Below are 23,201 nucleotides of genomic sequence, written 5' to 3'. Positions count from 1 at the left end.
CTGGTGTAAATTGCATATGATGTGTTTTGCTTATAGTTTATTAAATTCACAGTTCTCCAGAAGAATGCCCTAGCTCATTATTTTTGTTTTTGACTTCTGCCATTTCCTTGAAAATCTCTTTATTATCAAGGTGATTTTTTCCCTTGTTTTCTTCCCATCCTCTTTCTCACTTTTTCTTAAAGATGAATGCATTCTACATTCCTTTTATAATTTATTCAGCATTATAAGTTCTTCATAGTGGGTTCTAGAGAGGTCCTTCACTTGTTCTGTTTAGGTTGTAGTATTTATTTGATGTGTGTGTATTACCCCATTATCTTATCTTAATAAATAGTACTTAACTATAGTACAATCCTAGTCTTGAACATGGGAGGGTCTAATAACCATAGTTTTGGGTAATGTACATTTTAGAATATAGCCTTTTCTTATTATAGGAGAGTATGTTTTTTTTTGTTTTGTTTTTGTTTGTTTGTTTTTTATTAATCTAAACTTAGTGTCACCTCACCCATGATGCTCATAACTTCCATTTTGGTCTTGTTTGATACCATATACAATTTTACAAAAGTTGTCATATTTCCTCAGTACTCTTTATATTAAGAGAAAGCCTAAGCAGCATTTTGAATATCTTCTCCTACTCCAGTTTGAAAATGTTGGTAGGTAAGCCTATTTCACTATTTTTATTAACTCTGTAGCTTTAGAATTTTCTTGAGATTTCTTTTTTTTTTTTCTTTAAAATGGGTAAAATTATTACATTTTAGCCATAGGCAATGGATATTGAATTTCAGCTCCTCTGATCTGGTAAAAGGCTTGTTAGAGAAACTTCTTTATATGCCCTGTGATTACTTGTTCATATTTCATGATAGGTCTGGGTCATGGACTGGCCAAGAATCTGAAATGTACTATACTGAAGATGAATCATTGCTAAGTACAAGCTTAATGTCTGTTGGTGGTTGTTTTCACTATTGTCTCTACAGTGTTATTAAACAGCAATCAGGAATTCGAGATCAGCCTGGTCAACACAGTGAAACCCCATTTCTACTAAAAATACAAAAAATACAAAAAAAAAGTCAGCCAGGTATGAAGGCATGTGCTACCATGGCAAAATGATTTCACTTTTGTGACTATGTTTTTAAAAAGATTATGTGGATAGGCCCAATCAATTAAGAATAGCAGAGTTTTCTTTAGCTGAGAGCAAAAGATGAAATCAGAGAGATTTGAAACATGAGAAGGATTCAGCTCACCATTTCTAGCTTTAAATATGAAAGGGGCTTGAAGATAAGGATAGTCCATGTCCAACAGCAAGAAAATGAGGATTTAAGTCCTACAACCACAAGGAGCTGTATTCTGTCACAACAACCTGAATGAGCTTGGAATCAGTTTCCTCCTCAGATATTCCAAATTAGATCGCAGCTCAGCTGACAACCCAAATTCAGTCTTGTGAGAAACTAAACATAGAACCTAGTTGAGTTGGCCTGTACTTTTGACCTATATAACTGTGAGCTAATGAATTTGGGTTACTTTAAGCTGTTACATTTATGGTAACTTGTTTTGCAAAAATAGAAAAAAAATACATACAGAGGGCTCCAAGATGGCCAACTAGACCCAGCCAGTAGGAACATTTCCTACCAAGGGACTGGGACATCAGGAAAACTGATACACTCCTAGCAGATCTTCAGAAGAAAGGTGTTGAGAGTGTGCTGAAGGAAGGAAGAAACAGATGCTGGGCTGAAAGGGGAGGAAGCTGGGAACCCTGCATAGGGCTGCTGCACACTGGGGCTTGTTCCTGGCCCTCCATGACTCCTGTGGAGTGGGTAAGTTGAACAGACATGGAGCAACTCACTGTCATCATAGGCCTTTGGAATCCCAGAAATAAGACAGTCACACAACAATAAAGAAAAAATGAAAAGTAATGAACAAAATCTTCAAGAAATATAGGATTATGTAAAGAGACAAAATCTTTGACCCATTGGCATCTTTGAAAGAGATGGGGAGAAACAACTTGGAAAACATATTTCAGGATATCATCCATGAGAACTTTCCCAACCTAGCTAGAGAGGCCAAGATTCAAATTCAGGAAATGCAGAGAACTGCTGCAAAATACTTCACAAGAATATCATCCTTAAGACATGTAATCATCAGATTCTCTAAGGTCAAAATGAAAGAAAAAATATTAAAGGCAGCCAGAGAGATAGGAGAGGACACCCAGAAAGGGAGGCCCATCAGAATAACAGTGGAACTCTCAGCAGAAACTCTGTAAGCCAGAAGAGATGGGAGGCCTATATTCAACATTCTTAAAAGAAAAGAAATTTCAGCCAAGAATTTTATATCTCACCAAACTAAGCTTAATAAGTGAAGGAGAAGATCATTTTCAGAATTCCTTCAGTATTTGCTTAAGGAATTTGATACCACCAGAACTGCTTTACAAGAGCTTCTACAAAAGCACTAAATATGGAAAGGAGAGGCCAGAAACTGCAGAACACACTTAAGTACATAGACCAGTGACACTGTAATGAAACCACACAAAGAAATCAGCATAATAAACAGTTAACAACATGATGACAGGATCGAATCCACACATACTAACCTTGAAAGCAAATGAGCTAAATGCTTGAAATAAAGGCACAGAGTAGCAAGCTGGATAAAGAAGCAATACATGATGGTATGCTGTCTTCAAGAGACCCATCTCATGTGCAGTGACACCTGCAGGCTCAAAATAAAGAGATGGAGAAAAATCTACCAAGCAAATAAAAAAAAAACAGAAAAAGGTAAGGGTTACAATTCTAATATCAGACAGAAAAGACTTTAAACATCTTGTCTAGCATCAGGTGACAAAGATTAAAAAAAGACAAAGAAGGCCATTATGTAATGACAAAGGTTTTAATTCCACATGAAAACCTAATTACCCTAAATATATATGCACCCAACACAGGGGGACCCAGATTCATAAAGCAAGTTCTTAGAGACCTTCTAAACTCCCACACAATAGTGAGAGACTTCAACTGCCCATTGGCAGTATTAGACAGATCATTGAGGCAGAAAATTAACAAAGATATTCAGGACCTGACCACTGAACTAAATGGATCTAATAGACCTCTGTAAAACTCTCCACTCCAAACAACAGAATATATATTCTTCTCATCTGCACCCCATACAATGATCTAAAATTGACCTTATAATCAGACATAAAACAATCAGCAGCAAATGTAAAAGTATCAAAATTGTATATCAGCTACCCTCTTAGACCACAGTACAATAAAAATAGAATTCAAGACTAAGAAAATCTCTCAAAAGTATACAATTACATAGAAATTAAACAATCTGCTTGTGAATGACTTTTGAGTAAATAATGAAATTAAGGCAGAAAACAAGAAGTTATTTGAAATTAATGAGAACAAAGATACAAATACCAGAATCTCTGGGACACAGCTAAGGCAGTGTTAAGAGGGAAATATGCCACTAAACACCCACATAAAAAGTTAGAAAGATCTCAAACAACCTAACATCACAACTAAAAGAACTAGAGAAGCAAGAGCAAACTACCCAAAGCAAGCAGAAGACAAGAAATAGCCAAAATCAGAGCTTAGCCAAAGGAGACTGAAACACACAAAAAAATTTTAAAAATAAATGAAGCCAGGAGGTTTTGAAAAAAATTAATAAGCTATATAAACCACTACCTAGACTAATAAAAGACAGAAGATCCAATGAACACAATCAGAAATGAAAAAGGAGATATTACCACTGACTCCATACAAGTGCAGATAACCATCAGGGACTATTATGAACACCTCTGTGCACACAAACTACAAAATCTAGAAGAAATTGATAAATTTCTGGGCACATATACTCTCTCAAGACTGAACTAGGAAGAAATTGAATCTCTAAACATCCCAATAATGATCTCTGAAATTGAATCAATAATAACCTACCAACCAGAAAAATCTTAAGACTGGTTGGATTCACAGCCCAATTCTACCAGATATATAACAAAAGGCTGGTACCATTTCTATTGAAACAATTCCAAAAAATTGAAAAGTAAGGACTCCTCCCTAACTCCTTCCACGAGACCAGCATTATCCTGATACCAAAACCTGGCAGAGACATAACAAAAAAAAGAAAACGTCAGGCAGGCCAGTATCCTTGATGAATATCGATGCAAAAATCCTCAACAAAATACTAACAAATCAAATCTAGCAGCACATCAAAAAGCTAATCCAACATGATCAAGTAGGCTTTATTCCTTAGATGCAAAGATGGTTCAACATATGCTAACCAATAAATGTGATTCATCACATAAACAGAACTAAAGACAAAAACCTACATGATCATCTAAATAGGTGCAGGAAAGGCTTTTGATAAAATTCAACATCCTTCATGTTAAAAACTCTCTCAATAAACTAGGTGTTGAAGGAACATACTTGAAGGTAATAAGACCTATCTATGATGAATCCACAGCCAACATCTTAGTGAATGAACAAAAGCTGGAAGCATTATTTTTCAAAACTGGCACAAGACAAGGATACCCTCTCCCACCACTCCTGTTCAATATAGTATTGGAGGTCCTGGCTAGAGCAATCAGGCAGGAGAAAGAAATAAAGGGCATCCAAATAGGAAGAGAGGAAGTCAAACTATCCTTGTTTGCAGATGACTTGATTCTATATCTCAAAAACTTCACCATCTTGGCACAAAAATTTCCTAAGTTGATAAACAACTCCAGCAAAATTTCCGAATACAAAAATCAATGTATAAAAATCACTAGCATTCCTATACACCAACAACAGCCAAGTCAAGAGCGAAATCAGGTATTCAATTCTATTCAGTCACCACAAAATGAATAAAATATATAGGAATACAGACAGCCAGGGAGGTGAAAGATTTCTACAATGAGAATTTCAAAACAACACTCAAAGAAATCAGAGGTGAACACAAACAAATGGTAAGTCAATATTGTTGAAATGGCCACAGTGCCCAAAACAATTTACAGATTCAGTGCTATTCCTATGAAACTACCAATGACAGCCTTCACAGAATGAGAAAAATCAAATTTAAAATTCATACGGAACCAAAAAAGAGCCTGAATAGCCAAGGCAATCCTAAGCAAAAAGAACAAAGTTGGCGGCATCACATTACCCAACTTCAAACTATACTAGAGAGCTTCAGTAACCAAAACAGCATGGTACTCTACAAAACTAGACAGATAGGCCAGTGGAACAGAATAGAGAATCCATAAGAAGGCTACACATGCAACCATCTGATCTTCAAGAAAGCTGGAAAAGAAAAAAAAAGGTAATGAGGAAAAGACTCCCTGTTCAATAAATGGTGCTGGTTTAACTGGCTAGCCATATGCAGAAGATTGAAACTGGACCCATTTCTTACCTAATATACAAAAGTTAACTCAAAATTGATTAAAAACTTAAATGTAAAACCCCACACTATAAAAAACCTGGGAGATAAACTAGGCGGTACCGTTCTGGACATAGGAACTGGCAAATATTTCATGACAATGACACCAAAAGCAATTGCAACAAAAGCAGACATTGACAGATGGGATCTAAGTGAACTAAAGAGCTGCACTGCAAAAGAACCTATCAACAGAGTGAACAAACTACAGAATGGGAGAAAATTTTTGCAAACTATTCATCTGACAAAGGTCTAATATCCAGCATCTATAAGGAACTTAAAAATCTTAAAAGAAAGAAACAACCTTGTTAAAACAAGCATAAGAAAGCAAGCTCAATATTACTGATCATTAGAGAAATGCAAATCAGAACCACAGTGAAATACCGTCTCACACCAGTCAGAATGGCTGTTACTAAAAGTAGTTAAAAAATAACATGTTGGCAAGATTTTGGGAGAAAAGCAAACACTTATACATTCCTACTGTTGGTAGGAATGTAAATTAGTTCAACCATTGTGGAAAGCAGTGTGGTGATTCCTTAAAGAGCTAAAAACAGAACTGCCATACAACCCAGCAATCCCATTACTGGGTATATACCCAATGGAATATAAATTGTTCTATCATAAAGAAACATTCACACATGTTCATTGCAGCACTTTTGACAATAGCAAAGACATAGAGTCAACCTGAATGCCCATTAATGGAAGACTGGATAAAGAAATGTAATATGGGCCAGGCACAGTGGCTCACGCCTGTAATCCCAGCACTTTGGGAGGCTGAGGCGGGTGGATCATCTGAGGTCAGGATTTCAAGACCCTGATGAACATGGAGAAACCTCGTTTCTACTAAAAATACAAAATTAGCCAAGTGTAGTGGTACATGCCTATAATCCCAGCCAAATGGGAGGCTGAGGCAAGAGAATCACTTGAACCCAGGAAGCAGAGGTTGCAGTGAGGTGAGATCGTGCCATTGCAGTCCAGCCTGAGCAAAAAGAGCAGAACTCCGTCTCAAAAAAAAAAAAAAAATGTGGTACATATACACCATGGAATGCTGTGCAGGCATTAAAAAAGAATGAGATCACATTCTTTGCAGAAACATGGATAGAACCAGAGGCCATTATCCTTAGCAAACTAATGCAGGAACAGAAAACCAAGATGTTCTCACTTGTAAGTAGGCGCTAAATACAAGAACACATGGACCCAAAGAGAGGAACAAAAGACACTGAAGCCTATCAAAGGGTAAATGGTGGGAGGAAGGAGAGAAGAAGAAAAAAATAACTACTGAGTACCATGCTTGTTACCTGGGTGATGAAATAATCTGTACATCAAACCCCTGTGACATGAGGTTACCTATATAACAAACCTGCACATGTACCCTGAATCTAAAAGTTTCAAAAGAAAATATATGAAGTATTCATGACAATGTAGTACTGCCATAAGGATGGATATATAGATCAATGGAACAAAATTATAAATTCAAATAATAAACTCTAACAATTATGGTCAATTGATTATTGACAAAAGTGCTAAGGCAGTTAAATGGGGAGAAAGAATAATCTTTTCGACAAATGGTGATGTGGCAGTTGAACACATGCGAGAAAAATACATTTGGACCCTTCACACTATGCACAGAAATTAAGTTCAACATTAGCCCAACATTCAGGATACCTTTTGTGAAACCTAGCTTCAGACAATGATTTTTCTCAGCACCAGTTTTTGTCTTCTTTAGGTGCAGTATTTTTTAATACCTGAATTTCAACAATGGATCACATTATATAATTTAGTCTTCTATAGTTAATAGCCAAAAGTATTGCCTTTTAACTCAGAGGATGAGCAGAATATCATGTACATGGTTACCATGTCAGGGGAGGGGTCTAACCACAGAAATATCAAAGATTATCACAATGCCAGCCACTGGGAATGGAAGTTCTGACCTTGTGCCTACTTTTTCTTGGTGTCAGAGTAGCCAAGGAAAACACTAAGCAATCAAGCACTAGATGGAGAAGAGGTTACTCACATAAAAAAAGAAACAGCAAGATCAGTTTAATGGTGGCATTGGTCTTTCATGGATAGTGTGTCCCCTACATCCAGTGGGTTCTCTGGCAGCCAACCTCTCCTGTCCCTTTCCTGTCCCAGTAAGCGAACTTCTCTTCCTTCTAGAGTACAAAATACTAAATTCTGGGAGTATGCCTGGGGGCCATTGGTGCACACACTTAAACAATACAGAGGAACACACATTGAACCTGAAACAGGAAAAGATACCAACAAGGCGATAATCTGTTTTATGGAAATTTATGTCTTTATTTTCAGTTATCTAAAATTTTGTCTGTTATTTGAATATATCAATTCTGTGTTGAAGATGCTGTCATGGTAGTTGACTAATCTGCAGAATGAATTAGTTTTATTGAATTTTAAAAATATTTTGCTTTTTAATATTTCATTCATTATTGCATATTTTATAGCCATTTATTTATTCAGATAACGACACAAGTTTTTATAGCCCATATGCTACCAATATGAGAGAAAGCATTGTTCTCTATACTCATTCTGGATCCTCATATAGGATAAATTGAATAATAAATAATTACTCAGTGAAATATTACAAGTCTCAGAGTAGTTGAAAACCAAATCAGCATTATAGACATATATTTAATATTGTTTTACAGTTAGTGGTTTCTGATTGATAGTTGGTACCAGGAACACAGTTTTATATATAATTGCACATACACACATATATATATATATATATATATATATATATATATACATATACGCACACATATATGTCTAATATCTTCAAAAATCTATTTTTCACTGTAATCTAGATATTAATACATGGTTATTGACCTGAAAACATATACTATCTACTAGCAGGATATAGATTCAAAATGAAACCTGAAAAGTAAACTGACAATGTAATATTAATAACATTAAAGTTTATGTGTTATTTAAATTAGATATGATTGGGCTCAATGGTCAAATATACTGAAAAATTTAGGTTTACGGTCACTTGTTTGGAATCAAGATTGTTTGCTCATGTATCTGATTATTTGACATTGGTTTTCATTTCTCAATCTCAGAAGGCAGCTTTGATTCGTATAAATTTTAGGGGTATGAGTATAGTTTTGTTACTTGGCTATATTATATAGTGTGAAGTCTGGGCTTTTAGCGTATCTATCACCCAAATAATGTACATTATGTTAATTGAGTAATTTTTTATTATCTGCTACCCTGTCATAGCCCCGCTCTTCTGAGTCTCCAGTGTCTATTATTCCACATTATCCAGCTCTCATTTCTGAGAACATGTGGTATTTTTCTGTTTGAGTTGTTTCACTGAAGATAAAAGCCTCCAGTTCCATTTATGTTACTGTAAGAGACATAATTTTACTATTTTTTGTGGATGAATAGTATTCCATTGTGTATATATACCACATTTTCCTTCAACATAGACATCTATGTTGATTCTGTATCTTTGCTATTGTGAATATTGTTGTAGTAAATATACAAGTACATGTCATCTTTTTGATATGATGGTTTCTTTTCCTTTGGGTAGTACACAGTAGTGGGATTGCTAGATTAAATTGTAGTTCTATTTTTAATTCTTTGAGAAATCTCCATATTGTTTTCCATACAGGTTTAATTATCTATACTCCCATCAAAAGTCTATAAGCATTTCTCTTTCTCTGCATCACAGAAGGATTTTTCTTTTGTTCATTTATTTCAAATGGACTCTGGCTCAAAAACTGTGCCATCTGTCATAGGGTATTATGTAATAAGGAGTATAATCTAGTATGAAACAGATTGTCTTAGACAAAGTATGAGTGAATTTTTGCTCACGGAATAGCAAGTCTTGATCTGAAACCAGTCCTATTGATTATGGTATATAAATAGCCAGATTAGTAGTACTGGATTTTGCAAAGTTAGTATCACCATGCATGACAAGATAAAAAATCTCGAGTGCAGAAGAGAGAGAGGGAATTGGGTCATCCTTTCATATTATGTTGATGTCAGTCACTGGTATCCATTGAATTCTTTCAAAGCTAAGTTATTGACCCAAAGACCAAAGTACAAGCTATGTAATTCTAAACACCCTTTTCCCTCATTTTGGATGGGAATACTGACCTATATATCGAGTATTGCTGACAAAGCAATTTGCCAGGCACCCTTGCCAGGTAAACAGAACCTCAGAAAATGTAATATTTGACTGTGTTTCTGCTTGTGGAGTTAAGTCTTCTCATAAGTTAACTTCCTTCAGCTACCTGTTAACAAAATTAAATTTTAAACCCTCTTGCCAACTGATTTTTTAACTTTTATTATTCAGTGAATACTAAATCATTTCTTCCCTTCATTGTTAAAGCTTTTTGTTTTTCTCTTGTTGGTCTGTCTTTTGTTACATAGACTCCGAGTTAAGAATTGTGAAGGACAGAGATAAAATTATTTTTCCTCCTCTACAGTTCCTTTAAATATGCTATTGTTTAATTTTGTACCTATGATTTCTCTTTATGTCTATCTTAGATATTTACAGTTTGCCATTATAGAAAGCCTCTGGATTAAGGCATGCCATGGGATATAAGCAAAACAGAGAAAGACACAGAAGTCGATTGTAATCAAACTACCCTGGAAGAAGAACTCTCTCAGAGCAGTACTGCTCAACAGAACTTTCTGTGATGTTGTAACTGTCCTGTCTGTGCATTGTCCAACATGATAGCAACTTACTATGTGTGACTATTGAGCACTTGTTATATGACTAATGAGAATGAGAAACTGAAATTTTATTTAATAGACACCTGTGGCTATAAAATTGGACAATGTAGTTCTGGAACAGCAATTAATGCCTGGATATAAGAAATATATGAGTTCCTGTAATGAATAGGTTGACTGAGGAGATGTAAGCTAATCATTGGCTGGGCTTGTTAGCTCAGGTGAGATCAGTGTTTTTCAGAAAGAACTGGTGATATATATATTTTTTTACCTTTTCATTAGTAGACAACTTTGTTGCTGAATAATTGTGAAAAAAAAACATTATATAAATTTTAATATCAAAACAAAATAGAATTGCATTCCTGCTTTTTACAGGTTATAACAGTAGCCACCAAAATCTCAAAGTACATCCATGTCTCTTTTAGTGATTTATACTGATTAAAGAGATATGATAGAGAGGAGGAGGAAAGAAAGGAGGGACAGTTGGGTGGTTGAGAAAACAATGTAATATGTTTTATTCTAAATAACACAGGAGTGGTACATTGTTTCTTTTCTCAAATACCTAAGTAGATCTGATGTTATCTAAGATTCCTTCCAGCTCTAACTTTGTGATGCTAAATCTTAAGAATGGGGCCGGGCGCGGTGGCTCAAGCCTGTAATCCCAGCACTTTGGGAGGCCGAGGCGGGTGGATCACGAGGTCAAGAGATCGAGACCATCCTGGTCAACATGGTGAAACCCCGTCTCTACTAAAAATACAAAAAGTCAGCTGGGCATGGTGGTGCGTGCCTGTAATCCCAGCTACTCAGGAGGCTGAGGCAGGAGAATTGCCTGAACCCAGGAGACGGAGGTTGCGGTGAGCTGAGATTGCGCCATTGCACTCCAGCCTGGGTAACAAGAGCGAAACTCCGTCTCAAAAAGAAAAAAAAAAAAAAAAAAAAAAGAATGGTGAGCAGAAGGAAATCTCAGAGTGGAACAGATTAATTTAGGATTTGTAATTTATTATTTGACTTGTGTGATCTCAATATCACAGGCCATATCAATGAGTACTTCAGTTTTGCTAAGTAATTTTATTTCATTTCATATGAAGTATTGATTAAAAGAAAGCTCTGATAAATACCCTCCACAGTGTGATATCTTCCTGGTTACTCTAATAGCTTTTTTAAGCATGATAGTCATGATTTTTAATCATTCAGTTAGAAACATACTACTTAAGGAAGCAGCATGTTAAGAGAATAGGTGAGAAATAAGTACAAACACAAGGTAACTTATGTGTCTCCCCAATTACAGCTCCATTTAGCACTGATGAGCAAAAGGAGCAACTTGAGGCTCAGTCCACTGTTCTTCATTCTTTCACTCTGTATCCCTAAAGGCCTGTCATTGGCATCGTGAGGTAATCCTATTCTCATTGGCTCGCTAACTGTGTTGGTAGCATCAGTTCTTCTTCCAGACTGAGTCAGGATAGTAACTTTTTAAGTGTTAATGCTTTGTTGATTGTGTCTATTGCTCTGTTCAGGTTATACCTTTACACAGTGTTCAGAGCTCTCACACATGTGTAGCCTTAAGCATTTTGCACTGCTTTGGGCGTGAAATAAATGTTTGATGAATTCTTACCTGCTTGACAGATTGAGTGACTGCTGTTTTTCTCAATACTCTTTCACAGCTACTCTTACTTGGTGCCCCGTTTCTCAGATAATTTGCCTGAGTACTCAGAGCACTATCTCAAAGAGAAGGACACCCATCTGGAACTGTGTGCCACCCTAATGTCAATTTTTTGTTTTTAAAGTAAGGGACCACATTAATGAAACCCAGAAACAAGGTGTTTCAGAGTTATCAAGACAGCACATCCCAGGTGTGGTGATTGACAAGAAAGACTCACAAGACTCCGTATATGGCCTTACTCACTGTCAAGGTTTATTTTATTGTATATTATTTAATTTTATATTTTATTTTATAATTTATGAGACAGAGTCTCACTCTGTCACCCAGACTGGAGTGCAGTGGTGCAGTGTCACCTCGCTATAACCTCCACCTTCCAGGTTCAAGAGATTCTTATGCCTCAGCCTTTCAAGTAGCTAGAATTACAGATGGGTGTCCCCATGCCTGGCTAATTTTTGTATTTTAGTAGAGATGGGGTTTCACCATGTTGCCCAGGCTGGCCTCCAACTCCTGGCCTCAAATGATCAGCCTGACTCAGCCTCCGGAAGTGTTAGGATTACAGGCATGAGCCACCACACCTGGCCAAGATTTATTACTATGAAAGGAATAAAAGGAAAAGGTAATGTCTGGAAGAAAGCACATGTGATCTTATAAGACTCATCTCTAAATGGAATCGCACTGTATATGCTTTGTTCCTCCAGCAATGAATTGTGACAACTCCTGTGAAATGTTATGTACCAGGGAGACTCACTAGAGACTCACAACCTCAAGTTTCCATTGGGGACTGACTGGTCACATAGGCACTCTTGTCTACCCTGTATCAATTTCCAGATGCCCAGGAGAAAAGCAGATGTTCAGCATGAACCAGATTGTTTGTATAAACTGGTTAGCCATAGTAAGATATTAGTATCAGTTAGGAAATGGTGGAAACAGTTCAGAAGTCACTTTTCATATTGCCAGCCAAGGACCAACTCTGTAAGCAGGATTTTGTAAGGGTAGAAGGCTCAGACCAGCTATGGTAACTCTTTTCTGCTCATAAGAAATGTCTCAGTCACCATTCAGACTTGGAATGTTTAACATATTTTTAACTTTATGTCAAGTCTTTTTACTGTCTTCTTTTGGTGACCATTATTGTCATTAGGAGATTAATAGAAATATGGTATACAGTATGCCTATTCCTTCACCTCAGGTGGCCATTTCTATTTCTTATACACAAGAGCACCAAATCTTCTTTCCTCTTTCTCCTTGCTACATTTTCTTCTTTTGGCATTTGCTTTGCCCAGTACTTCAAGATTGTATTCCTGTAGTTGCATCTGAGGTTTTAATGACAAATTTATTTTTTCTTTAAAGCTGCAGACTAGTATTGCCTTGAAAGAGCATTATGTGAACTGAGCTTGGTGGCTCATGTGTATATTCTCAGCGCTTTGGAAGGCTGAGGCAGGTGGATCACTTGAAGCCAGTTCAAGACCAGCTTGGGCAGCGTAACAAGACCTCATCTCTAAAAATATTTGAAAAACAGCTGTGGTGTACACCTGTATTCCCAGCTACTCAGGAGGCTGAGGTGGGAGTATCAGTTAAGTCTAGGAGTTCAAAACTACAGTGAGCTATGATTGTATCATTGTACCACTCCAGCCTGGGCAACAGAGTGAGACCCTGTCTCTAAAAATAATGAAATTTAAAAATACAATGAATAAAAAGAAAGATTATATGAATACCTATTGGTGTGCCTTCTAAGACTTAGAAATCTTAAAGTTGAACCTCTACACCTCAGAGAAGGATTTATATTTATTATAGATATGAACTGTGAGGATTATATGGGCAGACTGAGAAGTAAATTTAACCATTAAATCTAGTCTAAATCAATGTCAACTCATACTTCTGAGTAATTTAAGAATAAAGGAACTTTTTTCTGCAGGTAGGGTCACAGTTAAAAGCATTTCGATGAAGATAATAGGAAAGAGACATGAAAGTGATATAACTGTGGGAGTCCACAGAATAGGAAGTAAATGATGCTGCCATAAAAACAGAATAAAGGCTGGTATAGAAATAAGAGATTATGTTAATAGGAACTCCAATATGTAATATTGGTATCAAGCAGGAAGATCCAGCTATCAATCCCAAGTGAGGATTCCCACTACATGGAGGTTGGTAGCAATCATAGCAGTGCCCATTACCAGAAATGAGAGATCATAGACCTTAGCCCACTGCGCCTTCTGTGGGTTCAGAATCACCAAGGAAGACTCAACCCACAAGTCACTGATTGGAACAATACTTTACTCACAGAAAGAAGAGACTCAGCAAGATCACTATCTATAGTGTACACCAGTGCTATTGTCTGATTGTGTTCCCCCGCATTCATGTGTTGGAAACTTAATCCCCAATGCAACATTATTGAGAGATGGGCCCTAATGAGAGGTATTATATTTAAGTCATGAGGGCCTCACCCTCATGAACAGAGTAATGCTATTATAAAAAGAACTTGCAGGAGTGGGTTCCCTTATTGCTTTTCTGCATTCCGCCATGTGAAAACACAACATTCCTCCTCTCCAATGGAGCCAGCATTGAAAGTGCTATCTTAGAAGCAGAGAGCAGCCCTCACCAAAAACTGGCATCTTGATCTTGGATTTCCCCATCTCCTGAACTACAAGAAATAAATTTTAATAAGTTATTCAATCTGTGACATTCTGTTACTGCAGTATACATGCACTAAGACAGCTGGTCTCTCATGGCCAATGAGTCCCTTCTTAGAGCCAGTATGGGGCAATAGACTACATGCACCCTTCTCATGCTGCAGGTGAAGACCTAGTTCCCCTTCTCACAGGGGACAGATACATTGGTGGGGCTGGTCAGGGTCCATATGATGTTTTTCTTGATAAGAAAGGAGAGTTTGAGGCCATGCAAGAGCTCAGCTTCTGTATAGAGAATGTTCCAGGCCCAGTTTACTGGTTGAACACTCCCAGAGAGCAGTGGCAGATTGCATGATGGCTGCTTCCACAACAATTGGGCATATGCTAGAAGATTCACTGTTATACCTTTAGAATGTCTGGTGATTTTTTGACGGGCCTAAGTGAAGTGAAAGGAAGTAATGAGAAGTACAGTTATTCTGGAGTTAATTCCAACTGATATGGTTTGGTTCTATGTTCCCACCCAAATGTCATCTTATAGCTCCCATAATTTCCATGTGTTATGGGAGGTACCCAGTAGCTGATGATTGAATTATGGGGGCTGGTCTTTCTTGTGTTGTTCTCCTGGTAGTGAATAAATCCCACAATATTTGACTGTATCATAAGGGAGAGTTTTCCTGCACAAGCTTTTTATGCTTGCCACCATCCATGTAAGATGGGACTTGCTCCCCCTTGCTTTCCACCATGATTTGTGAGACCTCCCCATCTACATGGAACTGTGAGTCCAATTAAACCTCTTTCTTTTGTGAATTGCCCAGTCTTGGGTATGTCTTTATCAGCAACATGAAAATAGACCAACTCACAAGGAAACTTTAATTGGTGAGGAGCAAGTGATAGGAACTTTTAGAGATGGAGTTTATTTTAGAATTTGTGTTAGTAAAATAATGCCTGGGAATAGTGTTTGTTCCCATCAGCAAGAGAAAAATTCATGATTATGGGACATTGGGTAGAATGTTCCAGTTAGATTTTTGTCTTGGTCATGGAAAATAAATAGCTGTAGGCTGAGCACCTCTCCATACCCATCCAACAAATCAGAAAAGAAATATCTAAAAAAAAAAAAAAAAAAGCTGTTTCCAAGTAACTAAACTATCACAGAATAAACCTCAGGAATATAGAAATACAAAAATATGCAATACCCAAGAAAATAATTCAAACTAGGCATGCAAAGAAGCACTAAAATGCAGCCCGCATATAGGAGAATAATCAAATTGACACAGATGATAAAATTAACAGCCAAGGATCATTAAACCATTATTATACCTACATCCCATTGGTTTATAAAGAAATAGTACCATAGAGATACCAAAAAGACACAAATTGAACTCTTTGTTTTTTGAGATGGGGTCTTGTTCAGTCATTCAGGCTGAAGTGCAGTAGAGTGAACATGGCTCAGTGCAGCCTCTTCCTCCTAGGCTCAAGGGATTCTCCTCCCTTAGCCTTCCAAGTAACTGGGACTCCTGATGCACACCACACATGACACCTGGCTAATTGTTGGATTTTTTTAAGTAGAGATTGAGTCTTACTTTGTTGCCCAGGCTGGTCCTGAACTCCTGGGCTCAAGTGATCCACCTCAGAGATTAGACATTGCAGAAGAAAAATGAGTTTGAGAGATAGCAGACAGACAGAAAAAAGTAATTTAACTAAAATCATTGAGTTGTGGGACAAATTTAAGTGATCCAATTTATATAACTGGAGTTCCTGGAGGAGAGTTGTGAGCAGAAAAATTTTGAAGAAACAATGGCCGAAATTTTCTAAAGATGATGAAAACTATAAACCCATGGATTAAGTGTCTGAGATTAATGAACCTCAGACACATGCAGAAGATGCACCTAGGCACATGTATACCAAAGCACATCAAAAGTAAATTGCTTGCAATCAATGATGAACAAAAAAATCTTAAAAGCAGCCAGAGAAAAAAAATACATGTTGCATACAATGGAAAAAAAAGATAAATATGACAGCAGGTTCTTGAAGGTAACAGTGGAAACAAGAGCACATTAGAGCAACATTATAAAGTACTTTTTAAAAAATTGTCAACCTAGAATTCTATACCCAGAGAAAAAAATTTTTTAAAGCTGGAAGCAAAGTAGAGATTTTCAGACATAATAAAAGGCAGAAAAACATCATTACCAGGAGTCCACACTATAAGATATGTTAAAGGAAATCCTTCATAAAGAAGGAAAATTATACCAGTTGGAAATATGCATAAACCAATGGCATGCACCAAAACATAACCTAATGGATAAATATATATTATTTTTTAGCATGTAAGTAATTTTAAACATAATTGTCTGTTTAAAGGAAATAATGACATTCGCTTTAGGGGTTTTAACACGTACATAAGTAAAATATATGACTAATACTGCATTAAGGGAAAAATGAAAGTATTTTGTTGTATGATTTTTATCCTATATATGAAGTAATGTAGTATCAGTTCAAGATAGGATGTTATAAGCTAAAGCTATACAATAGCAACCACTAAAATAACAAGATTATACCAAATAGATGAACAAAGGAGATGATGTTGGTTTTTTTTTAAATTAAGAGGCAGAACAGGAGAAAGAGCAAGCAACAGATGGGACAAATAGAAATCAAATAATAGATTTCAACTTAATATATAAATAATCACATTATTTGTCAGTGGTATAAGCCACCCTGATTAAAAAGGAGAGACTCTCAAATTGTATTTAGGGGGGAAGAAAAAGCAAGATACAAATATAAACTGCTTGCAAGAAAACTACATGAAATTTAAAGAAATAAACTTTCGTACTCTGCTAATAGTAACCAAAAGGAAGCTGGAGTAACTATATGAACATAAAATAGATTGTGGAACAAGGAATATTACTGGGAATAGGGAGATAATTTTATAATGAGGACAAGACACTGCTAAACAGTGTTAACTCTGTTTTTTATATACTTAAAAGACAGTGGTAAAATATATCAAGCAAAAACAGATATAACTTCAAGGAGAAGCCAACCAATCCACAATTATACTTGATTTCATTAGCACATTCTCAATGGTTAATAGAACAAGGAAAATCTACTAAGGACATAGAACACTTAAAAATTACTATCAACCAATTTGATATAATTGCCATTATGAGACTACTTAAGAGGAAAAAAAGGGATAACCTAAATAGCTTATATCTGTTAAGAAAATGGAATTTGTGGCTCTGGGGGATTCGTGCACGGTAAGAAGCTGCGTGACAGCGCAGTGAGGTACCTCTGGTGAAATTATGACCAGGTGGGTGCGAGTTAATACCAAGTATAACAAAAGACCCTTGTCTGCAACATCATGGGAGGACATGAAGAAGGGATCCTTTGAGGGAAACAAGCCAAAACCTACCAAAGCATGAACAACTTGAAGCCATTAGCCTATCCCTTAAAAATGATGCACCCCAATCAAAACATAAAAAGAATAAAAAGAAAAAAGAGTACTTAAATCAAGATGTGAATGGATTCATGGAATACCTAAGACAGAATTCACAGATGGTTCACAATGGGCAAATTATAGCAACAGATAGGAAGTAAGGGAAGAAACTGCAGTTGCTTTAAAGAAAGACAGTCGATGGGAAGGAAGAAGATTAAAAAGACAAGTGGCAAAGAAAAATGCAATGGTGTTTCTATTGTAGAAAACCTGGTCATGGAATTGCAGATTGTCCTGCGCCCTTGAAAATCAAGATATAGTCACTGGAGTCGGTTACAGGTGTGGATCCACAGAGCACTGAATAACCAAGTGTAAGGCTAAAGTAGACCCGGCTCTTGGTGAATTTCCTTTAGCAAAATGTTTTGTTTGTGGAGAAATGGGGCCCCTGTCTGGAGCTTGTCCTGATAATCCCAAAGGACTCTATGCTGATGGTGGTGGTTGCAAACTTTGTGGCTCTGTGGAACATTTAAAGAAAGATTGCCTGGGAAGTCAGAATTCAGATTGAATGGTCACAGTTGATTGCTGGGCAAAGGGAATGAGTGCAGATTATGAGGAAATTTTGGGTGCACCTAAACCACAAAAACCCAAAACAAAAATACGTAAAGTTGTTAATTTTTGATAACAACTAACACTGTCATTTACCACCTCATTTTTACTTTCTAAACCAGGCTCACTTAACAAGTTAGAGTTGGGCTCCCTTGTAGTCAAGACTGTATTGTAGATAGCAGTATGATCTGAGTGTGGTCAAAAACAAATTTCTTTATTCTGTTCATCAAATAGTACTTCTACCACTGTTTGGAAAAAATTGAAGAAAAGAATAAGATGGTTAAATGGATTCTCTAAAAGAACATATTTTAAGAGACAGAACTTAGGCATAAGTGGTTGTATACCTAATTGTAACAATCATCTTTTATAAAATCAAAATTATGCATAAATGTGAAATACCCCTAAACAAAGGGTACAAATGAACTTTTGGTGATACTGTTTTCTTGGCTCAGAGTATCAATTTATTATTATAATAGAATATACAAGTTGCTAGGAAGTCTGTGTTTTTAAGATATGGAATAAAAATGCATTTTCTATTTAAAAAGAAAATTGAATTTGTAGTTAAAAAGCTTTCTTACATAAAAGAAAACTCAAAGCCCAGAGGCATCACTTGTAAATTCTACCAAACATTTAAGGAAGAAATACTGTATTTTCCACATAAAGTCTTCCAGAAAATTATAGAAGAGGAAATACTTACCAATTCATTGCATGATGCCAGTAATACCCTGATATAAAAACCAAAGAGAAAAGAAATTGATATCCCTCATGAATCTATATGCAAAAATTCTAAACAAACTTTTTAGCAAATCAAATGGAACAATATTATAGAAACAATATTTCCTTACTTAGTGACATATATTACAGGAATATAGGTTTTAGTATTTGGAAACCAATTAACACAATTCAGCACGTTAATAACCTAAAAAATAACCATATGTTCATCTCAAAGGTGCACATTTTTTTTATATGAACTCTAACATCTATTACTGATAAAAAAAAAAAAAAAAAACCCTTGGCAAACTAGAAATGTGAGGGTACTTTTTCAACCTGATAAAGCACTTCTATAAAAATTCTATGTCTATTAGTAGCATCATACTTAATGATGAAAGACTGAATGCTTTCCCTCAGTGATCAGGAACAAAACAAGGATATTTCAGCCTTACCATATCTATTCAACATTGTACTGGAGGTTTCAGGCCATGTAATAAAAAGAAAGAAATAATAGACATTCAATTTGAGAAGGAAATGGTAAAATATTCCTTATTTATAAATAGCATGATCATCTACATAGAGAAGCAATGAAATCTACAAAAAAATGTTACTAGAACTAATAAGTGAATTTCACAAAGTTATGGGCTACAACATCAATGGATTAAAATCAGTAGTATTTCTGTGCCCTGGCTATCAACAAGTATAAATCAAAAATTAAAAACAATACTATTTACAAAACATTTATATGTATATGAAATACATAAAAATAAATGTGGCAATGTCAAAGACCCAGACACTTGAAAACTACAAAATATTGCTATGTGAAGTTAAGAAACACCTAAATAAATGAAGCCATATCTTGTGTTCATGAGATTAGGACACAAGATACTGTTAAGATGTTGTTTCTCTGCAAAGTAATCTAAATGTTCAATGAGGGGCACAGTGGCTCACACCAAAAATTTAAGGATTTGGGTTGGGGAGGCCAAGTCAGGAGGATTGCTTGAGGGCAGGGTTCAAGACCAGTTATAGCAACACAGTAAGACTCTTTCTCTCCAAAAACTTTTTTTAAATTAGTGAGTCATGGTGGCCTGTAATACTAGGTACCTGGGAGGCTGAGGCAGGAGGACTGCTTGAGCCCAGGAGCTCAAGGCTACAGTGAGCCAGGATCGCGCCACTGCACTCCAACCTGTGCAACAGGGATAGACCCTGTCTCAAAAAATAAAGATTTAGTGCAGTTCCAGTCACATTCTTGGACAGCATTTTTTGTTTTTTTGGTTTTTTTTTTTTTTTTTTTGGAGAAATTGACAAATTGATTCTTCTAAAATTTATATGGAAACGTAAAGATGCTAGAAAACCCAAAACAATGTTGAAAAAGAACAAATTCAGAGGGCTAACATTACTTATCAGTCTTATAAACCTACAGTATTGGATAGGTATAAAGATAGACAACTCAGTAAAACAGAGTAGAGAATACAAAGATGGACCCAAAGAAATATGCCTAACTGATTTTTTGGCAAAGATGCAAATAACGTTCAATGGAGAACAAGTCCATATCCTTATGGTTATGTCACAATTTCAAGTGCATATGCAAAAAGAAATTACTGTGGATTAATATACCCTGATAAAAAATGAACTCATAAGGGATCATAGACCTAAGTATGAAACTTAAAACTATTAAGCCCTCCAAAGAAAACAGGACAAAATCTTTGCAGCTGTAGATTAGTCATAAATTATTAGATACAACAAACAGAAGGACAATCCAGAAAAGAACCAATTGAGAAAAGCACATGTAAAGATCCTCAACATTAGTTATTAGGAAAATGAATATTAAAACCACAATTATATACTACTACATAGCTATTAGAATGACCAAAATTAAAAAGGCTTCCCCTATCAAAGGAAGTGGAGGAACTGGAAATCTTACGCACTGCTGAGAGGCAGGTAAAATTGCACAACCACCCTGTAAAAAATTTTTAAGAAAGTGCAAAATATCCATCTAACATATAATCCAAGCATTATACTAGGTATTTACTGAGAAGTGAAAGCATATAGTTACACACTAGTATTCACAGCAGCTTTTTTTTATATACCCTCAAACTTAACCCAAACTACTCTGCAGTAAATTATTGTTCATCAAGTGAACTGATAAATTGTGGTATATCTATATAATGGAAAACTGCTCAGCAATGAAAAGCAACTACTGATACATACAGTAACATGAATGAATGTCAAAGAAATTTAACTGAATTTAAAAATTTAGGCTTAGAAAACTATATCCTGTGTAATTCCATTAATATAAATCTCTAGAGAAAGCAATCTCCAATGCTAGAAAGTAGATTAGTGCTTCCATGGTTGGACAGATTCAGGAGTAGTGGAGAAGGTGAAAAGATTACAGAGGGACACAAGGAGACTTTTAAAGGTGGTGGATATGTTCTTGGTCTTGACTGTGGTGATGGTTCCTGGTTAGATACATATGCCAAAAAGCTTACCCACCAGTACACTTTAATTATGTGCAGGTGATTGCATATCAATTATATCTCATTAATGCTGAAAAAAAAAAAAAAAAAAAAAACTACCTAATTTTCCTTTAAGAGTTCCACCTGCCTGGCCTTATTGTGATCAGAGCATTTCAGCTCTTTTCTCTAAAATATATTTTACAGTGCATGATATATTTAATACTTACAAAAGAAACTTGTGAGCAGTTAGTATAACCATTATCCTAACAAACTGTACATTCCTGACAAAGTGGAAATGTTCCCATTTTATTTTTAATGACACACAGGCTTTAAATGCCACTCTGTGTTTTGAAACCCGCAGAAACTGGAATGACGTTCACATAGATGAGCAATCGCCTCTAATGACATTAGGTTAAACACCAGTTTCTGAAAATAATTTTTATATGAATTTTTCTCAGATAACTTGACTTTTAAATGTTTTTAGATGAGACATCTTTATATAAATGTATATAGATTGAAGCAGCAGGTATAAAACCTGAAATTTCCATGTTTCATGTATTTTTAACATGCCTATTAACAGGCTACAGGTAGATACTGTACAAACTTCATTGATTTACTCTGCAATAAATTACCACTATCCGGATCAATACATAGACAACTGTCACCATAACTTGGAGACGTTAGACATCCGGCTATATTCTAAGATACAATTCATGGTTATTTACAAACCATTTTGTGTATGTGGAAGATTTTATAAGTGACCACTTGGCAAGCTGCATTATTCTACTTCCTTAAGCCATACTTGGGAGTATGGATTTTTAATTATTGTCTTGCTCTAGGGCTTGCTATTTAGTGAACAAGATGTTTTTCTGCTCATTTCTCAAGGATTCCTTCAGAATGCCAGTTAAGAGCATGGACTTTGGAGCCAAAATGCTTGGGTTTCTATCAGTAAGCTCTTTGTATCAGTAAGAAAAATAGTTTAATCCTATACATATAATTTTTACAACTTACTGTTACCTATACATATTTAATCCTATACATATAATTTCTACTGCCTACTATTACCTTGGTCAAGTTAGTTAACACTGCCGAGTGTCAATTTCCTCATCTGCAAATGAGGAAAATGTGATGAATATACCTAACTTTATAAGTTAGAATTGAATGAGTTAATAAATATAAAAAGAACAGTACCTAGCATGCAGTAAATGCTGTATAACACTTCATTTCATTATTATCATGCTATTACTGTAATTGATTTTACCTATATTGCGTAGATTCTGGTGAAAACCAAAAATATTGTCTATTTGGGAATGTCTTTGAGTTATTCATCTTTTATGCCTATGACATTTAGCCTGAATACTTTTGTCAACTAAGAGATTATCATATCTGTTTTTAATTTCCCTCAGTCCCGGGGTAATCTATTCACCAGAATTGGGTGCTTTGAGAATAAAAAAGAGGTTTCAAAAAAAAAAAAAAAAAAAAGTTTTAAAAAATCTTCTAAGAATAAAATTTTTAGCCATCAGTGTTCATTTGCTTTAAAAGCACAAGAGAAAAGACATTTTATAAAGTGGATTGCTATGTTAAGCTGTTATTTGGATTCATCAGAATTCCTGTGTAAACTTAGAGCT

General features: G+C 35.7%; 1 protein-coding gene and 1 pseudogene across 7 annotated transcripts in view; both read left to right on the top strand.

The window, feature by feature from the left end:
* KIAA1328 (KIAA1328 ortholog) overlaps positions 1-23,201 on the top strand; it is a 338,167-nt gene that overhangs the window by 125,406 nt on the left and 189,560 nt on the right. The gene's annotated exons all lie outside the window — the stretch shown is intronic.
* Positions 15,914-23,060, top strand: LOC116528238 (annotated as a pseudogene).

This window comes from Sapajus apella, unplaced genomic scaffold, assembly GCF_009761245.1.
Source record: "Sapajus apella isolate SASKATOON/1434 unplaced genomic scaffold, GSC_monkey_1.0 scaffold57, whole genome shotgun sequence".
Lineage (NCBI taxonomy): Eukaryota > Metazoa > Chordata > Mammalia > Primates > Cebidae > Sapajus > Sapajus apella.
This window is presented reverse-complemented; position numbering and strand designations above follow the sequence as displayed.